This window comes from Amblyomma americanum, chromosome 2 (assembly GCF_052857255.1).
Source record: "Amblyomma americanum isolate KBUSLIRL-KWMA chromosome 2, ASM5285725v1, whole genome shotgun sequence".
NCBI classification, from domain to species: Eukaryota; Metazoa; Arthropoda; class Arachnida; order Ixodida; family Ixodidae; genus Amblyomma; species Amblyomma americanum.
Genome location: NC_135498.1, coordinates 163,434,139 through 163,455,922, shown reverse-complemented (window position 1 = coordinate 163,455,922; position 21,784 = coordinate 163,434,139). Strand labels below are relative to the sequence as shown.

The window sequence follows — 21,784 nt, the reverse complement described above, 5'->3', positions numbered from 1 at the left end:
TCATAGTATTTCTGTCTTCGCACCCGGCCGCCCGTATTGATCTGGGTTTGATTCTTTACGCAGGGGATCCACATCTCAGACATCTGAGCTGCCACCGGTCTTCACCGGTTCTGGTGGCCGTTGCAGCAGGAAAGTCCAGACTTTTCGTCTTCTTTTGTCCCGCCACACCAGGACGAAGAGAAACGCAGCGATGCACAAATTGACGCCGCCAAGCAGCTGGTAGACCCATGCGCGTCCCGGAAGAATCCTGCGTTTAATGTGTGCATCTTTAAAGCGTATATTTGGCACTGCTATAAAGGTCTAAAAACACTGAATATTGTCGGTATATGGCATTGTTGCCTTCTTTTTATCCATTTCTAATGCAACCCACTTTTCTAAAACGTTGATTTAAAGTTCAGTCTCAGGAAGAGAGGCTAGAGCTTATTGGAAAGGTGGACTAATGAAAAAAAATTAAATGCCGCGACATTTTGTTTTCCCAGAGCTGCACAAAACTTCAGCGCTCAATGGGTATCTAGAGAGCTTGCTATATCTGTACACTGTGACAGTGTCGTACATGACAGTGGAAGTTGGATGTGTAATTTAAACTAAAGACTACACTGAATCTAACCTAATATTGTCAAGAGAGTTGTAGTGATAATTTACTGTATAACAGCACTTCATTATTGTAACTAAATGTGATCACCTATTCACAATTTCCGTGCATTTTCGACAAAGACATGACGAGTAAAACTTTGAGGATAAGTTGGCAACATTCATGTACGTCTTTAGCACGCCATAGGAAGTTGGGCGCGCGGTTGCATCTGCCTGTAGCTCTTCCTGATGCTTTAAGAGGCACCACGAGGTGCTCGAGCGAGATGATTGACAGTCCTCGCCGACAGCTGAAAAGAGCGCGGAATCATGTTTGGGTTCCTTGCGTAGTCATGGTAAGTAGCTGCTTACGGTTTTCAGCGCCCACAGCCTTTCATTGATCTGCTGGGCAGGATAGTTGTACAGGTCATATTCTGTGCTGAATTACAAAATTTATTTTTATCCTTGCGAGTCGCCTGCGCGCTCATTCACATTCGTTAGTGCTACTATATGATAGTAGCACATGAACTATTTTAATTTTTATTATATACACACAAGATACTGAAACTAAATGTGCGGCTCAGATAAGAGGTCGATTGCTTGTAAAATAAAACGAAGAATCTTAGGATGCCGTACATGAATGTGAAATAAGAGAAACAGGATTTATCATTGGAGAAAATGCCTTCTTTGATAGCAACGCTGACAACAAAAAAATTCGCACGAGGCACTTATACAAGTGGCACGCTGCTACCGCTGAACAATACAAGAAAGCAATGTTTTGCGTTTCCTTTTAAGACTGAGTTGAAGCATCGACATGCGTGAAGAATGTTGCACTCTTTAAGAGCATGCAATACGCGCATGTTAAGGAACACACAGTCGACAATAATTAATTTTGCGTACATCAGCTTTCGCCAAAAACTACGAGACTGAGGATGCCAGCGAAAGAGTAAACATTTTTTTGGGTTTATGGCGGTTCAATGTCCCAGAGCAAATTGGACTATAAGAAACACTGTAGTGAAGGGCTCCCGAATTTCAACTACTTGGGGTTCTTTAACATGCACTAACCTCGCACAGTACACGGACCTCTAGAATTTGGCCTCCATCAAAATTGCACCGCCGCGGCCCGGATCGAACCGGCGTTTTCGGGTCAGGAGCCGAGCACCATAACAACTGAGCCACCGTGGCGGCAGAGTAAAAATTGCCTTGCCGTCCTGAGACTGGAGAGCGCTATATTCAAGACAAAGGGACAGACAACACCACATTTTGTCTTGAATACAGCGCTCCCCATTCTCAGTATGCAGGACCGACTGGCCCCCTACAAAGCCGTACTGGCTTTTGGTCACTGCTAAGTACAGAATATAGTGCATAAATGCAGTCTTTTGCAGGTGGAACCCACCGCCATGCACCTGAAAGCATGATTGAGGTGTGCAGTGACCCAGGGGGCCAGGTATACGCATCCTTAAATTTTTCATCGACAGTGATTTTACCAATTGTACGCGGGTGGCCTATGCTCGAGTGCCGCGATTCTGCAGCAGTGTTGCCAGCGCGAACGTGTACTGCGCTAGTGACCTGTTTCCGCCAAAACTTTGTCTATGCCAAGGCATGCAGCACACATCTTTCTGTCATTACCACCACACAGCTCAAAGCGCGAATATCAGTCTAATTGTAGTATTAGTAGATGAAGAAGACAATGTGCAGTACTTCCCGCGAGAGTGTGCTGCAGTTGTGCGAGATATACCAATTCACGGTGACGTCAGAGTTTGTGTATGCGGACGACATCGTCTTCTTCGCTTCTGCTAGACACATTCACTCACTTTCCCAGCTTTTGCAGACTTACCTCAATGCACTAGATGTATGGCTGGCAAGTTACACTGAACTCTTAACGTGAACTAATCTTCAGTTCTCATTTTTCCTCCAGCGTCCCCTCTTTATATAAGTCTACAGCATTGTGGCGCCCAAGTCCCGCAAGTATAGTCCTTAAAGTGCCTAGGTGTAATTTACGACCCTCACCTCGACTGGCGACCTCATATCAAAAGTATAGTCTTAAATGGTGAGCGAGCTCTCGGTCGCCTTATGCGAATCAGAAATAGGAAATATAGTATGCGCAGAGACACTCTCTTATTTCTCTATAAGACTTACATAAGACCAATTTTGGAGTTCGGTTGCGTTATTTTCTCCGGTTGCCCCAGATATAAAATTCAACTGCTAGCTCTTTTTGAGAGGCGCGCTCTACGGCTATGCCCGGGATTACCAAAATCAGTGGCGAATTGTGTCCTCTTTCTGGAAGCTCGCATACGGGACTTGAAATCTCGCTTCCAGCTTCTCACAGTGCGCACCTCCTTACGGGGACTTGAGCCAATGCCTGGAGTGGCTCCTCCAATTTTTATTACAAACCGAGCTTTCTTTCTATGTAAACATTGGCCGATTTACAAACTGCCTCAATTTGTGTTTACCGAGCACCTTTTGTTTCGAACTGCAGTCTCGCTTAGGTCTGTGCAATGCGTCAGGGATTTGCAGGCTGCACCAGCTTTTTGCTTCGACCATATGCTGCCGCTTTACGCAAAGCACTTATCTGCCTACGTGCTAAACGGTCTCCTGGAGGAGTATCTATTGCAGTATCCGAGCCATGCTGCAATTTTCACAGATGCCTCTCAACAAGCCGAAAAGGCAGCAGTAGGTGTTTATTCACAAACACTAGATTAGAATTATTCTCTCTGGGTCCCTGATTATAGACCAATTTTCACTGCTGAATTTCTCGCTATTGGTTTGGCCCTTCAAAACGTTCCCAGCAATATTTTCTCAAGTCATCATTCTCCTGGACTGCCGCTCAGTCTTGGCTGCACTAGAAAGCTCGCAAACCACTCTCCTGCAGCGATCCCTACTGTACTTTGTGCCACGTCATGTCCTAGAGGTGCGCTTTCAGTGGATCCCAGGGCACTGTGGCATTGCTTCAAATTCGTTGGCCGATTTCTTAGCGAAATCTGTCATCAATGGCTCTGTTGCCCGGGGCGTTCCAAACCTCACACTTCTGACCACGTCCCGTTATGAACGTTACATAATACACCATTACCTGAGCCATGAGCCCATCCTTGGTACAGCGGATTTCTAACATTTGAACTTCCCATGGAACATACGTTACTGCGCATCAAGACAATGTGAGGTTTCTATGACGCTGCTGCGTTGTAGGATTCCTCGCTTTAATCTATATTTATGCCGTTCTGTGTTCACGCCGTCGAATCTATGTGCGTCATGTGGGGACGTTGAATCAATAGATAATTTTATCCTCTACTGCCGGCGGTTTGCACGACAGAGAATTCAGTTTTTGGTGAATCCTCTCGATCAATTAGGTCTGCCGTTTACTCTTCCCGTCCTCCTCTCATTCGGTGCAACCGCCAAAGGGCATGTCATTAGGCAGGTGTGTCAGCTACTCCACAAGTATATCATTGAAACCGGGAGATTTTTGTGTTAACTTCTCGATACCTTTTCTTCTCTCTCAAAATTATTTTCTTTCTCATAAATTCTCAAAATTTAGTAATTCTACTCGCACCGCTTTGTCTCGTTGATTTCCAATCCAATTTCCTCAAGCTCTATCTAAATTAATTATTTCCTTTTTCACTCACAAAAATCTTAACTGATAAGACCCTTGAGATAAACTTGGATTAGACTCTTCCTGTTCTGATCTGCACCAAACTCTGGCCAATCCCCCACTCTGGGTATGTGCCATCATCTTTCAGGCAACAAAAACAAAAACAACACGATGTCTGCTCGGCTGCGGCGATCGCCTAGTGTTTTTGCGCAGTGGCCACCGAAGCTGAGCTGTTCGCGCCATCACGGGGTAGAATCTTAGTCGTGGCAATCTTATATATATATATATATATATATATATATATATATATATATATATATATATATATATATATATATATATATATATATATATATATGATTTGCCAACGATCACCATAACGATTCACAAAAGCCGTTGAGCTGGTTCGACCTCGAGAAGTAGTGCTTCCGTAATAAAATTTTCCGTTCCCATTGAGTATCCATTTAATTCGTTTTAGCACACCAGCGTTTCGTTTATTTCCAGAAACAATCCAATGCATATTATTTCATTTAGGTTGACAGCACGCCAACTGCCATGCAGTACAATACTGCACACTACTACACAGCCGCAGCTCGAAGGGACACAGGACGAATTGAAGTCAGCCTCTATCGACAGATTACAGTATTCTGACGACAAACACGCCACTCTCACCGAAATGAAGATATAAAGATCTAGAAAGGAATAAAAGCGAAATTCATGTGTCGCTATCAATGGCCAATTAGCAAAGAAACTGCGGGCGTCGACATCGAAGTTTTGGTGCGAATACAGCAGGCTATGCTATACGGCCATTCAGTTCAAATCGGCAGCCAGCCCTTATTGATGTGCACATCATGAGTTTAAATTAGGCGGCGGGACAATTTTTCATTTAATTTAGTCAGCAATTAACCGTTTGTAAAGCCCCAAGCGCAAAAATTTGGTCGGCGCTCGCCGGAAACGAAGTCAGTGCTATTGCAGGCAGTGCAAGAGGCGGACTGAAATGTGTCTATTCGACACCTAAAACTGTCGGTGCTTGTTATTCCTTGATGTAGCTCTTACAGAGTTTGGTGCTCGGTTTGAATACATGCCTAAAACCCAATACTCCGCAATCTACTCTGGGTGCCGCCGGTTCTCCTGACAAGGTTTTTTTCTCTGCCGGACAAACGTTGAGATATACAGCATGAAGTAGAGAAACAATTATTTTACTGGTAATAATAATTTCTTATTGTCGTCCTCATCGTGCGTTTAAGCAGCAGGCTTCGGAGTGTGCATGAGCTGATATATTATGAAAAGTATTCTTGTTTTTTAAACGGCACATTTGTACTTGATGGTTAAGTATCCTTCATCAGGGTGTGAAGTAAGTGCGAACTCTTCTCATCTGTCACAGTGGGCCTAGTAAACGATAATAAAACCAGCGCCAAGCCGGGGATTCCAAAGAACCTGGGAAACCGATCGACTCCGAGGTAGTCATTCACAACAACGCTTCGGATGCGCGTCACAAACCCCTGCGGCACTCCTACGACAATGTTCAACCCCACAACAGCAGGGAACGATTTCAAGGCCATACAGCCAGCAACAACGCACTAGCACAGGCGAAGCACGTGACAGCCAGAGGACACCGACTGTGGGCAACGTTGTCCGCCCGGCGAACTGTCCTGCGGCGTTATAAGTGAGCACAAGTTTCGCCTTGTCCAGTGCGGATCCCTTGTCCGTGCAGTAGTCCACAACGGTGGTCGTCTGCATTGAGATGCTGCAGTCGCACAGGGCGTAGACAACCAGTAGCACGTAAAAGGAGAGCTCGCAGAATATGGAAAGCTGTCGCAAGGTATGCCTACTCGCTTCAATGGACTGCGGTTGGCTGCATGCTCCCTGTACATGGGGTGCAGTTGATGTAGCGAAACCATCGATGTTTTTCTTATTCCCGCTGCACATAACTTTTATTTCTCCAATGGGAATAGAAATGGATGTGCTTCTCTTCTCGGCAAGCGGTGGTAATTGCGCTTAAAACGTTTCCTTCTCGCATTCCGCGTAACTGAGGCTTTTAGCATCCAGGTACGTTTCTGCAGCTGAACATTTCTGTGTCCTTATTTGTGCTTTTGCTCGAGACTCACTCGTAAAAGGCCCAGTCGTCTTTGTGGCCTCTAATACTTCCTTAGTTGTGTGAGTTTCCATGTCGCTGCTGTCGTTTTCAACTCGGTGTTCTACATCTTCGGCCGCTTGTTTCTTAAAACAGCCATCCGCAAACTTCAATCTCAGTGGCTGTGGATACCTAAAGCTCGGTGCGATTGGTACTCTATGTATTGTGATTCCTGCTCCGAAGAGCAGAGCTCCTCCTAGACCATAATGTTCTTCAAGGGCAGAAAAAATCAGAGGACCCGCGAGTCCCGAAGCTAACAAGTCGATGTATTTGAAGGCTTTTCAGTGACCCTGTACTTGTCAAAGTACAGCATGGTTTACACGGTGTTCGATATAATCGAAGCTCCGCACCCTGTACCTGTAAAATGGAAGTAAGAATATATGAGAGAGAATGCAAGCCGAATAACAAGTCTATTTGGCTGTGTACTTTATTTGGTATTTGCTTCATAGAAATAACATTACCCTACGTTATATAGGCCCATTATAGCATAGCCGGCGTCAGATCACCTAAGAAGGAGAGTATGCTATGAACATCTCAACGGAAATAATTTCAGACGCAACCAGTAGCAATTGCAAAAGTTCAGTGGAGTAACCATGAGTGAAAATATGGAACACAGCGTAGTTACTGGAGATATAAATTTATCGTCATAATCGGAGTCTTTAACTACGTTCCCTTCAAGACCAAGGCCTGTCCAATGTATCCCTCCAAGCAACCCTCTACTGAGCCACCTGCAGACCCTTAATCCGCCGCAGACTTCCTCATCTCAGCCAGCCACTTCACACCCTTCCTCACTCTGCACCGCTTGCTCTTGTTCTCCTGGAATGCAGCACATTAACCTTAGCGACGATCGTTCATAATTCATTCGAGTTGCATGCCTTGGCTATGCCCATTTCTTCTTCATTTTCGATGTTATGTGAATTGCATGCGCTTTTTTCACTGCCTACTCCGCTCTCTTCTGTGTACTAACATTACATCTCTCATTTTATTTTCCTTAGCCCGCTACGTTGCTTTCAACTCTTTTCATCATTCTAAGTTCATCTGTTTTTGTCAATATAAAGAAGGCTTCTGACCAAGATTTTGCTACTGGAAAGGGGCGGCTGTTATATATTTTCCTCTTGCCAGTTTCTGACAAACTGCCTTTAATGTTCCTAGACTCCCTGCCAACTGGATTTCGCCCGTTTCGTATGTTGCCTGACTACCTGCCAAATAGATTTCATTCTAGAATGAAATTTATTCCAAATAGATTTTATTCTTATCCTCCTAGTGATTTCACTGATGTAGTGCGGATATGCACCCATTGAATGTCCTGAGTGGCAGTATTCTTTTACCAATTCTAATCTTGCGCTATGTATTATAAACGGTAGTTCGCTGTCATGACTATTGACCACTAATTTAGTTTTCTGCATAAAGATTTAATACCCACCGTTCTGTTTTTCCTGTCTAGGTCTTAGGCCATGCTTTGCTGTCAGTACGCTGATTTACTGAGAGAGGCAATGCAATCAGCAAATCTGAGACTCATAAGGCATTAATCCTTAAAATTTATCTCGAACTCATCCAAGTTAATTGTCTGAATGCCTGTTGTAAACAAGCGTTGAATAATGCACAAACTTCATGAAGTAAAATTATTCTTGCCTGCGATTTTCTCCTATGTTTGGGTTCTTTTTCTGACCGCTGTTAATTGCGCGTACTTTTTACGTTGCCCTCTGACGACCTTTAAGAATTAATTGTGTTGTCTATTTGGCGTTGGCGTTTGATCGCCTGGAATTCCCTCACAGCTTCGAAGGTACACATGTTAACACACCCTCCTCAGCCGGCGTCACTCAAGTGATCCTGGCCAAAAAGCTGAGAGTGCCGCAAGACAACCGCAACGTGCTTCTACACTGCGGCCAGCAGAAAGCTGCCCCCTTCGCTGATAGGGTTTTTGTTTCTTTCATATCATAGGGCCTTGACCGCGAATAGGAAACAGAGATTCGCAGCCAGCTCACAAGTACCGCCATAGAGCCTGTCCTCCGCGCTAACATACAGCAGCATGCCTAGTGCCTGCCAAGACTGAACTTCTAACCTTGAGTTGCACAAACGACGTCGCAGCCAATGAGAGAACAGTCAGTGCCATCATAAGCCAAGCAATTCTCTCAGACACAAAAGCGGCTACCATTTCACGAGTAGCAACCTTGAGCCGTGCCAGTCGTCCCACATCCTACCTCTGGTTTATCTGCCCAGTACCCAACCGGCAAAAGAAGGCTAACACATCGGCCATCCGGCTGATCATCTCGGATTGTAGGTGCTACCTAGGCCTCGTGGTCGAGAATCCTCCGCACATTTTAGGTCCTTTGTCCGGTCCTCAAAGTCGCAGGTTACCTACCGGTTTCTAATCAATGCATAATCTCCCCAGGCTGCTCCTAGTCTCTTTGGTGTGGAACTCAAGGGAAATGGTTCTAGGACGCGACATTTTGCATACCGGCCCCTTGCCTCTTAACTAGCGCGTACTAGAATGCATCATTACGCTGGAAGCAAGAGCCACTCCCTTTTTGTCATTGTTGAGATGTTTAGATGAAAAACCACTGTCATTGCTTCTTATAACCACTGTCAGAAATTTTTTGCACAGTGTGCAGTCTCCGTGGGAGGCTCGGTCATCAATCTTATTTAGAAACGCAGTGAAGGATTATTGAGAGACGGATTCAGCGCCATAAGTGGTTAGAGAATCAATTACGTTTCTAAGTGCCATGTTTCTTGTTTACTTCGGGACGTTGCCTAATGGCTCTGTTTGTTCGTGTAATAATACCTCGGGTAAGGGAGCATTTGGGGCTAAGGCATTGGTAACCAGTGGTTGGCATGTGCTACCTCCTTGAGGCATAGTCTCCGAAGGCTGCAATTAGGTTCGCCATGTTGCTAGCGCTCAAGAAAGTGGATTGCATGAATTTTTAAGTGTCTTTTTATACAACTGAGGGGAATAATAAGTTTCAAAGAAGTAGAAAATGGTCACTATGATCCTTTTCTCTTGCCCTTGAAGGTAAACGTGCTGCGGCAGTACAGGAATAGACCAGCACCAGCGACGGTGGGATCGGAAGACGAATGCGTACTTTGACTTAGTTTTGACAAAGAATTTTTTGAACTGGAGCTAATGGTCCTTCGAGCTTTTCCGCTGTTTCCAAATATTTTGGAAAAAGACTGCGGAACGAATGGCGCCTTTATAATGCGATTATTTACTGTCTACCTATCGTCCTGATGTTCCAATCTGTTTTCAATTTGTAAGCAGTAATTGCCTTGTTCGGACACTAGGTTGCCGTATTTCAATGTGTCTAAAAGGGTAGAAAAATACGCACAATAGTGCAAATACCAAAGACTATGAAGAATTATGCGTAGTGCGTGCTAGCGTGCTGCTACAACGTGCTTCTGTACACCTCGAGAAGGGAAGAATTTCAGGCAGGCCTAGCGTTGCCTTTACGACATCTTGTAGTATCGGTAGTTAGCCACCGCGTTCATTGGAAGGTGTGCTCTCCAGCAGCCTTGAGAACAAGGGCGATTCAGCGAGTATCGCATATTTCACTGACACGCAGTTCTACGGAGACATGAACAAGGGTACACAGAGACCTTGGGATATAAAGAGGTCTGAAGCGTCATATGCTCGCACGAGTAATAAATATTATGCCAGGTGATGCACCGCCGTCTATGAAGCGCGCAACTGCAATGAACGGTTATTGGTGATCGCGGCTGCCGCCTAACATGGCGAGAACAATACAGAGCGCTGTTGGATATTCTAACGGTCCCCACGTATCACGCCGAGGAAATAGACTCTTGGCGATTGTGCAAGGCTTCCTAATAGGGACTTATTATCAGCAAACGCCACTTCCTTTTCGCAGCTTAGACATGAGACGAGCATGAGTGCATGTGTCTACAACCGTAGCTGTAGAGCCGCTTTCAAAACATCAATGTGACCTCAGGGAGTTTGTGAGCGAAACGTGGCTCAAACGTAATGTAACCGGCTTCTTTTCGGCTCTAAATTTTTGTCGCAAACACAACGTCGAGGTTCAACGTCCACGGGGAGGCGTTGCTCTGTTTATCAAAAATAAAGTTCCTTACCAAATGCTGTCTGTAGCGTAAATCTGGAATAATTTTATTGAATCGCTTTATATAGACAGTCTGGAAAGACTGATGGTGCATCATACACTGAACCAAAGTTACGATGACGCTATTTCAGCACTCTTTCGTGGGCACTGCACTAATGTTGTCACTTTCACTGATGGTAATGCTGGCTTAGCGCCAAAGCCGCCGAATAATTATATGCTACCTCTTGAATCTTTTTCTTTTGCATAACGTGATCACAGAACTAACCTAAGTCACGAGCACATCAAGCCTCTTATGGATCGCGCCCTAAGCAACAATGGCCGAGTTGTGCGGGCAAGTACTTGTGCTGAGTTGACGGCGTACCATTCGCTGATATTTGCTCTAATTAGAAATAATTTGCCTCTACAAGTGCAATTATCTGAGAGCGAAATGCGTAAAGTAAGTACCTAGAATATAGAATTATAAATAAACACCTAAATATGTTGATTGATTTGCGTAGTTAAGCCAAAGGCGAATTTGGTGAGCTAGCAGTTCGGTTTTTCCTTCAGTTCCGGTGTTTAGGTCCAGTTTTCATGGATGGCAGTTGTTTTGATTGCAATAATGGGCTAACGTCCATATATACCGAATTGGTCATTCTCTCTATTCATTGATCCCAGGGAGTCTTCCTACCAGACCTGGCGAAGTGGTCATCGGCCAACCACTTTGTCACTTGCCCCTGACCATGGGTGACGAGTGAATGAATGATGACAAAAAATTTTAAACTAGCTAAAAGGAAAGGACAAATTTCACAATAAATGAAAACTGCTACAAAATGAATTTTACATAAGTCACTTTAATTGCTGGCAGAAAAATATTGTCTGGTAAAAGAAAGAAAAAAGGAATACTAGTCTTCACTTGTCAAGCAAGCGCATTTAAGTACGACAAAAATTCCGGGCATAGTAAATAAATCTATAAAAATGCGGTCAAGTACGGCTGTGTTACACGAATCAGTTGGAAAAGGTACTCCTGTATTATTCAGTGCTCAGTTCACTCCTACGGAATAACAAATGACTACGAAGGTTTATACTCGCGCAGACTCGTTAAAGATACAGGAGGATTTGAGTAATACTTTTACAGTGCCTAACATCGAAATGGAAGACATGACAACGGTAGTGTAAAGCCCCTAGTTGCGAAAGTGGAAGGAATAAATACAATAACTTTAAATATAGTGAGAAACATTGTTGGCATGTTGTTGTAGCTGAATATATAGGAACACATCTCTTCATTAATTCAAATATTCGCTGCAAACTTGAGTGTATTCTGACGAAATCAAAATAGGGATTTCGCAAAGAGGGGAAAACGCTTGTGTAGAACGTGTTCTGGGTGTATTCGGGCTGCGCACGCGATACTTAGCGATAACATTTGGTTCAAAATGGTCTGGATATGCGTACGTGCAGTTAAGCGCATAGGATTTTATCGTAATTTTTTTTGCCTTCCTGGTTGAGTCGGCTTTGTGAGATGCGGAGCCCACCATTGGGTTGTTTTAGGCATGGTTTTGACCTCCGTGCCCGCTTCTAAAACCACTGAGCGATCCGCAATATCTAATTGCAGGCCGATGTCGGTGTCAAGTGTTAAAACCCTCATTGAAAAAAATGCCTTACAAATAAATAAACAATTTTTTCAAGTAAGTAGAACAATACCTGTCCCACTCAGTATGTGCTTGATCTGCAAAGGTCCATATCTACTGTAGTCATGATTTTTACGTAACTAACAATTACCGGGTTACATAACCTACTACCCGCACCAGCCTGCTTATACATCTGAAAAGCTTTGGGCAGGGTTGATTGCACATTACTGCTGAAAAAAAAGGAAGCTTAAGGTTTTAACGGCAAACTCTTTACGACGGAAATAAAGCTTTTTTACTCGGAATTCTAATTCATTGCCATCCAGTAGTCACTAGTTGTTGCGGATGGTTCTGTACTCGGAGCACTCTTTTTGCTTTGTACATTAATGACCTGCTGTCAGCAATGAAGTCGTAAACTCTAGTATACACTGATGATGCTCCTTTATATTTCACAGGCGGTACACTGGAAGAACGAAAGTCCAAATTAATAATTAGTCTAAAAATAATCGGCTCTCTGTAAATATAGGAAAATGAAGGGCACCGTGTTTTGTTTAGCACGAAAGACCACTAATTGTGGCCACTTGACCCTAATACTGAAAGGCACGAGCCAGCTTCGTGTTTCCCACCGCAAAAATCTCAACGTCTGGTTTCAGTCAATTATGCAGTGGAAAGCACAACACATCTACGTTTGTTTGAAATTAACTTTTGTTCGTTATAATTTATTAAAGTGTAGAAAATTATATGGCTTAGGGATTTAAATAATACTTTAGCGCTTGTCCACAGTTAATTGTGCTATTGCTAGAAACTTCGAACTATACTTCCAAACAAAACTACCGCCATATTATTCACCGACAGAAGCGTCACATTCGTAACTTTCTCAGAAATTAGTCAGTGACTCAGAGACTACTTTGCCGACAACGTCGCACAATGCAAACACCAATGGCATACACGCTGAAAATATCTGAAATAGTAAACACCGCATTATCAAACAATTTTCTCAGGCCCCTCGCACTATTTATATTCACGTTTAAATTATCACGACAAAGAAATTATAATTGCAAGACCTACCGCCGTCTTATTACACTCCAGCGCGTACATGGAGTGAAGACCGCAATGACATCAATCACAAAAAGTAATTTTGGGCATCGTCAAAGTGTGTTTTCCTTGACACCACCAAACGTTGCATGGCTCACGTTGATATTTTTGGCTTATTTGTCGTTTGTTTTTTCTGCGATCCAAAATATTCTTGCAGCTTAGCACGACCTGCATTTTCAACACTCCATCGCTTGTGTCTGTTTCTCTACTCTACTCGCAAGGGTTCCCATTTTTAATTCACGTTAAATTGAATTCAATTTTTTCTAGCTCAATTACAAAATAAATCATTTACTTTGCGGTGTGAAGCAAAATGAGATTCATATTTGCAAAGAAGGACTTCCTTTGAACTTACGAAGGTACACAGACAGGCTTACACAGAGATATAACTAGGACATTTCATGTAGACAAGTATAATATTATTTGCACTCATTGACGTACAAGCGGTTGACATAAATATAAACATTGGAAGATTACAAGAATTCAAGAACACAGAAGACCATGAAGAGAATGTAACCATTCATTATTAAAAAACTGCGCAAGCAAAGCAAAATATAGTACTTCCGATGGCTAACTAATTAATAAATAAATCTAGAAAGACTATGCATCTTTTCGAAGTTATTTTTGTTTTGAAGAAAGCAGGAGATCGTGTTTTACTTCTGTTTGAAAGCAAGAAATGGTTGTATTTTTGGCGAGACTACCTATGGATTTGTGCGCATTACAAAGGGAAAGTATTTGAGTGTCAGCAGCTCTATGCCGTAGTCAGATCTTGGTCTTGCTCCCAGTAGAGGGATAGTGCGTAGGTTTAATTCTACCTTCATTTTCAACATTTGCTTGACAAACCCCATTATATTTAGCTTCCCGAACAATGACAATATCGAAGGAAACGCTGTGGAGCTTTAGAAATTATCTCCTACATAGTGTGTTTTACAGGGAGTGTTTAGATAAGGATCGATTTGAAGATACCCTCGGTATGGCTGTTTTTTGCAGTTAAGAAAGGCGTTCAAATTCTAAGATGCGACAAGTGCCCTCTCTAGATGCCACAAAATCTGGTGAAATATGGTAAAATAATAATATAATCGCTTTCTAGCATGCGGCACCAAAAATATTTCAGCCTTAATATAGGTCTAACAGATGAGAATGACTTTGCACGGATATGATCCATATGTTCGGGCCAACTAACGGCAGTCCTTAAGATGACTCGAAAGAAAACTATCCCTGCAAAATCTATATTCTTATCCAGCCGCACAACTAATTTACTCCCGCCTCTTGATATCCTTGTTTTCTCTTGGAATCCAGTTCGTTACCATTAACGAAAATCGGCTATCTTGTCTTCGCACTGTCTCCCCTGCCCAGACACACTTCTTCCTATTCATTTTGGCTAGGCATTCATTAATTTTCGTCTGTTCCCTGACCCACTGTGCCCACTTCGTGTCTCCTAATTTACACTTATCATTTTTTTTCCGTAGCTCTCTGCTTTCTCTTTAACTTAATTAGAACCTTTTTCGTTTACCTCCACGATTCTGCCCCACTGGTGAGTACACTTAATATGGCTTCGGTGCTCTTTACACTTGGCGGTATATTAGTAAACTGCCATTCATGATCTTTGAGAACCTGCCATGTGCGCTCCACCTCATTGTCGTTCTTATAGTTGCGTCCGTCTCATGACCCGGATCAGCAGCCACTATCTGCCATATGTAGAAGATTTCTCTTACCACTTCCAACGCCTCGCTATCAATTGTAATCTCCTGTTCTCTTCTGAGACTGTTGGACATTATTCTGGATTTTTTCGTGATAATTTTCAGTACTGCTCTAACGCTATCATGCTTTGCAGTTGATCTCCTGATTGACTCAGCAAGGCAATGTCGTCAGCGAATCGCCGATTATTTAGGTATTCTCCGTTTACTCTTATCCCCAACTGTTCCCCAATTCAGGCCTCGGAATACCGCCTGTAAGCAGGCAGTGAATACTATTCGCGAGATCGTCTCTTCCTGCATGACGCCATTCCTTGTTGGAATTTTATAGCGGATTTTATGGAGCACTATGCTGGCTGCGCAGGCAGATGTTTTCCAGTATATTTACATAAAGTTCTTCTACACGCTGATTCTGTTATGCCTTAATGACTACTGAAACTTCGAAAGCCTCAAATGGTTTGTCATGACTTTTGAATGTTATTTACAGCGACTGGTTATATTATGTGCATTTCTCTATCACTTTATTGATAGCGTGAACATGATCTATTGTCAAGTAGCTCCTTGTGAAGTGCACAAAAAATCCTCGGAGGATTTTTGAACGCGCTGCGTCGACAGTGGCGCGTCGGGCAGCGGAGCGCAGCGCGTGCAAGCCCAGCGTTGTGCGTGTGCGCGTGCGAAGGGTGTGCGCGAAGGGACGGCGACAAAGAGCGTGACGAGCACGAGGAGCGGGGGGCTGACGTGTCAGAAAACTGAGGTGTAAAAGAATACAGGGCAGCGGAGATCGGGACATTCAAGCGTTGAGGTGGCAGCCGTAGGAGATTGGGTCCGTGAAGCCGTGACCTGCCTTGGATCACCGAGGCAAGCCTACTGCGTTCCTTGCAAGCGTGGAGGTGGCAGCCAATCAACTGAGGGTCCGTGCTGCCGAAAGGCACTCTTAGATAGCCTGCTTTTAGCCTCCGGCGTTTCGTGACGCCGTCGACGAGACTTGGCTACGTGTTTCCTGCCACAGCCCAGTTCTGCGGGCTGTTGACTGGAAACCATCGGCGTCTTCCTGCAGTTTTCTCCGCTCCTTATACCAACTGGCTCTCTTTCGCCGCTTCCGTCGACGCAACGCCAGCGACATGTCGCATTTCATTAACCCGCGTTCCGTCCTGTCTACAAGACATCCCCGCTTTACCAGGGATGCTCAGTATCTGGTGAACCCTTGCCTTTTATTCTGTAGTGCTGTACGCGTGTGGAGTGGGTGTTTTCTTGTTTTCGTGTCCGTTTCTTATTGGCCCCATTTTCCTTTAAATTATAAATACGTCTTTGTTTTGTTTTGTTTGATCTCTTGGTTCTCTTGTTCGAACCTGCACGCGATAGAGCTCCCCTTCGGAAAGTCAGGGACGCGCTACCAATTCGCGACACGACTACAATAGCCTGCCTTACCATATCGTTCACTGAATTCGAAGGTGGTTCTGAATTTATCAGCAATTACCTCATAAAATACCTGATAGGCAAAGACATTAGGCTTATCTGTATGTAATTCTTCAAGGCCTCGTTTTCTCGTTCGTTATAATTTCGAATGATGTCAGCACTCTTCCAATTTTCTCGTACGCTTGAGGTCATAAGGCACTGCGTATACAGGATGGCTAGTTTTCTTGCACAGTCTACTCACCGGCATTCAACAGATCTCCCGTTAACTAATCCCCAACAACTGCTTCAATCCTGTGGATTGCCCCTAAATCTTTTGTTGCTTCCTCTTTAGTTACTGGGAAGATTTCCAATTGCTGTCGCTACTGCCTCTCATTAACGTCCTGATTACATTCGCTACTGCTTAGATTTTTGTAGAACTGTCCCCTTGCTTTAACTACTTTATCCATACTGCAAATGACATTGCGCTCTTTGGCCCTTGACGCATGCACCTGATCTTTCCCTACGCCTAGTTTCCCCTTCTGCGCTTTAAGGCGACATCAGTTGGCTAGAGCATCCTCGATTCTCTCCATGTGGAACTTCCTTATACCGGTAACCATTCACTTCTGGAGCAACTTTGATAGTTCAGCGAGTACTACTCTGTATGTGAGAATACTGTTTTCATACTATATTTGTAATACAATCCTGGTATGGACGAGTGAGTAATGCAAAGAGTTATTTCGTTAGGTCCATGAAGTTTCTTGTTCTGTGGTAATGATAGCATTCTTTATGTGCTCTCCCTGAAATACACTTGATATCGATCTTGTTATCTTCCCGCGTTACGCCATAAAAACGGGAGCACAATGCTGCGGGGCTGATTTTACGCTCGTGGAGTCGGTCTCCTTCTCCGAATTAATGTTACGATTACCATACAGGTTCATCAGAAATTTTCGACGAGGTTAAGTGTCTTTAGACAAGCAAAAGGTTTTGCTCCGGATATGTGTTCGAGCATGACGACTATTCGAGGCACTCACTGCGCATGTGAAAAAGTGGTGTGAGGCGAAGACAGCGGACCTTATGAAGTGGCGAAGCCGGTCTGCTGGCATTAATTTATTTGAACACATTTGAATAGACTTCGTGCGTCGTCCAAAGAACAAAAAAGCCAGCACTGCCCAGGAGAAATTAATTGAGTCCTGGCTGGGATGGGGAGGCGTAGACTAGACTTTAACTGACAGATTCGTGTACTCCGTGCCTCGACAGTGCAAGCAGCGATGGACTCAAAAGGCTCTCGTACGAACTGCTGATTGGATTCAGTTATTGTAAAAAAAATGAATTCGTGTCTATATATTGTCGGTGCCTTCACTCATTGCAGAAAACAGCGCTTTTAATAAATTTTTGGCGCAAAAAATTTTTTCCCAAAGTTATCATGAACATTCGTATATTCTGTGCAAAAAATCTGATACTGTCTCATCATTAAGCTTATGCCAAAATTTCAAGGCTTCAAAAGCAGGTAAATTGCAAAAGTATAAAAATGATCTTTGTGTGCCCTACTGTTCATTCGTTTCGCTATTCAATATTTCAATTCAATGGCCTTTTTTGTTGCCTCCTGAAACCTGACCTGATTGTGTACAAAGCTCTGCGTAGTTAAAATGCGAAGGCTTATTCCTTGCTTTGAGAAATCTGATTTTGTAAACTCATAGTTCTTGATCCGATGTCAATGATAATTCATGGGATGTTCTGTGGTTGCTATTAGATTTCGAGCAGTCTCCTCCATGCATTTCAGTTTAGATTTAGTTGTAAGAAGGGTGCTTACCATAAATTCCACCAAATGCGCTGCTGACCCACTTGATATTTGGTGAGAACGCAGCGCCCGAAAGACCAATCCCACAGAGAGAGGCCGAGAGAACCACCACGTAGTAGACAACAATTCTTGTTTGAAGAGCGGTTACCAGGAATCCTGCGTACACACTCACAAATTTCCGAAAAACGTATCTGAGTGTTAGTACATTTAAATGACCTCTTTCAACGCTCTGGCTACGTTATAGCAAGCAGGTGTTTTGTGTATAGTCCCTCAAGAAACCGATTCATTTTTTAGTTTTTTTCATAGGTCTCTTGAGAAGGTCACGGCCTCACAACTTGGGGAAATGTACGGCAGCATTCCCTTACTCATAAGCATGGCTCTAGAATTCGCACTGAATACTGTGTTATTTTCAGCCAAACAAAGTGTACGAGATTCCAGGAATTTTTAAGATGGAACGGTTGCCCAGTAATCTTCAAAAAATGTTACCGCACACAAGGGATGCTGAAACCACACGTGCTACTAGTGGTAAACAACTGAAATTTTGAATTAGTCACCGAGCTAAAAAAAAACTGAAGTGTGCGCATTGGGCTGAGGATACAACCTGCACCTAAGCGTGTGCGTTCTATGTTTGTGCTTGAATTGCGACCAAGAAATAACACTGTATTTTGGGCCCTGCTCTCCACGTTGCTATAACCACCAGAGACAGCCATGGCTTCAAACACAGGACGCAAATGAGCAATTCTATTGATCAGCAGACTGTCCTCAGAAACCCTTAATAAAGAAAGGGTAATTCTGAGTGCCAACGGGATTGTTATAATACTAGAAAGAAAGAATGTATTGGTTTATAATTCAGCGAGATTTGTGAGTATGATTTAGGGAAGCAGTTTTCACAGATCTCTTCAACTTTTTTGATACAGAAACAAGCCAAACACGGTAACTTCACAATCAGCCATATCCTCTGTCAGTCCGAAACACTTCTAGTGAAGTCATGTCCGGATTGCGTCAGGTACAAAGTGCATCTTAAAGATATAGAAATCCAAACGAAATTTTTTAAATTGGCACCTAAGCACACTTTTTTCTTCCCAGGGATAGAATTACCGGGACGATTGGCGCATGAGGGATATTTAAGGCGACCAACTCGAAGAAAAGCCAGTCAAGTTGGAGCAAAGTCATGGTGAACCCTCAGAGCGAATCGCCTAGTGTATGAAAAAAAAGACACCTGCAGCGCTGCCAGTTAAGCTTGTTTTCGTTTTACGGTGAGAAAAACGTTAAAAAAATGCCGCCCAAAAGAGGCTATTTTCCTGGGCATCCTTTGCGTGAAATGGAAGGGTGGCTTACAAAGATTAAACTAAAATGCTAGAAGCACATACTTTTTTTCTGATAGCTCACTGTTGCGAAAAATATAGGCGGGTGCGCTGTGCGAGTATTGTTTGAAATGGTGAATACAAAGGTAAGTCAAGTAGATGGCAGACCTTTGTTCCTGTGCTTAAAATATCTTTCCGTTGATTAAAGCGCGTGGTGCAAGCAGGCATACGATCATTAAGAGACCTGTTAGTAGATGTGGCACTGTTCATAATTTTTTTTCTCTTCACCTGTCACTGCGACTCTTGACCGTCTGGACCGGGTAACATTTACTGCTTAAAATTCCAGGGGTGCACTTAAGTCTGCTCACGGGCAGTTGTGCGAAAGCATTTCTCTAACTGCTGCCAATTATGTTGTTGCCAACACGCCTACAGCCCTAACGCCCCGATGCAAAATATTGTTACGAGTAATTGCCTACTGACGCAGGCTTTGATATAGCTGGAAAAGCGGTAGCGGTGATGAGTAACGACAAAAATTTCGAGGACCATTGTACACTTTTAATTCTTGGGCCATCGCGAGTATGCTTCACATTTCGTAATCAATTTTCGAACTTATAAACGTTGAATTTATGCCAAGGAAATACATGCTGGTTACCATTGCAGTTTATTGTAAAATTTTGCTCAATTATGACCGACGACGCAAAAGAAACTAAAAAGCTGCTAGAAGGCTGGAAACAGAAAAGACAAAACCTTATGAATCGCTCAACAGTTTCGAGGCATGCGACCAAAAGTTGAGCAAATGCTTAAGAAAAACTTTACCCGTCCCATCAAGGGCGGTTTACTCACGCATGCCGGTCCATCGTCTTATATGAAATACTTTTTTGGCTTTTCGGTGAAGGTGTCTCTTTGCTGTTGAAACAAATTTAGCGGTTAAAAATAGCTGGAAACACCTAAATCTTTCACAATACACTGCCCATTGGCTACCGTATATATTTTTCACTGCTAATGCATCTTATCTCTCCCTGTCACAGTACCACCGGAATTTTTCTGCGATGCATTCACATCCGCACCTAATGCGAAACCATGTAGCAGCGGACGGGAATACACCGGCAAACAGGTTAGTGTTACAGTGACAAGGCTACACGCCACATGCTCAAATTAAAAGGCAACTACGATAGCACGCACCTCGGTACTGCAAAGATTGCGAATGTTTCCAACTCATTCGACAAGAAAAATTCACCGCGACACTGAAAACAACTAAAAACTAAAACAGAGGCATTGCGAGGAAGAAAAAAGAAGAAAATAACTTACCACCGAGATTCTGCGTTAATATGATGATGCTTTCTGGCCAAGAAGCCATCTCGGTGTTGATGCTGAACTTGTCCATAAAAAGCACATACAAATAGCCCATGCTTGACTGCGCCATGCAGAAGAGGAAAGACGCGAACATCACTGCAATGGGTATGGTCCAGCAACAGTCCTGAGGGTACGCCATCGGTGCATTTGCCTTTGGATGAGAAGGCGCCATGACGATGGAGCGCCCACACGTGCAGATGGAGAACAAAACCGGCACTGCAGGCGCTACCGTTGCACATGAAATTCAATTGGTTTAGAGGTGTTCGTCACGAGTCACTCTGGAGCGATTGCCTACCTCTACTCACCTATAAAAATATGGAAAGCAGAAAAAATTGCAAGACACGAGGATTCTTGCAGAGCTTACCATTTTGCGTCCGTTTTTGCAATGATGGCCTTCCCACCGTCACTGATTAAACCCCTAGCAAAGGTGATGTCCTGTGTAAGAAGTGTACACACAGAGCCTGTTGTTATATCAAGCGCAGGTGCGCATTTTTTCGCCTAAGGCTTGCTTTCTTGTCACCTGTGAAAATCTAGGTGTCATACTGTAAAACTTCGTTGGACATATCTTTACGCCAGCTGTAGCCGGCCCTTGTACTCGTCGTACGATGTGCAAGGCGCGCTTGATAGCACACGATAGCAGCGACTGCTACGATCCTCCGAGGCAAAGCCAACAGTTGCTGGCGGGCAGGAACAGTGCGGAACGACCATGTAACGTAACACAGCTGCTCTGCAGGTTTACGATCTGTTTCGCCAACCTCCAAAGGGCTGCCTTGCTGCGCCGGAAACTGCGTAGCGTTTTTGAGTCATGTCCAGAACTCGAGCCTTACACAACAGATTTTCGCACAGGCGCAAATAATACAGGAAAAAGCGATCAAAGCATGTGCTATACGTGTTTAATTTGGTTGTCTTCTTATCCTTACTGCGCGTGTTGTCTACAGCGCAACTGGGTGGATGGAGGGGACTAAAAGCATCGCCATGGCCATGAGGGGTTTGCTGATACCAAGGGTCCATTACGCTTGTCAATTTTTCAGCGGGAGTAAAGACTTATGTGGTGCGCCAGTGAAAGGAATAAATTAGTATATTTTTCAATGACCAAAAATGGGCGTCGGTTGCCAATTCACGCATAGTTCTCTGAAGGAAGCCTTTCAGTGGATGTTTAATATGAACGTTCGGCAGGACTGGCGCGCTCAAAA

The 21,784-nt window shown here is 43.7% G+C and overlaps 1 pseudogene; it reads right to left on the bottom strand.

The window, feature by feature from the left end:
* Positions 1-75: 75 nt before the first annotated feature.
* LOC144120194 (monocarboxylate transporter 9-like) lies at positions 76-20,730 on the bottom strand (annotated as a pseudogene).
* Between the last annotated feature and the right edge of the window lie 1,054 nt (positions 20,731-21,784).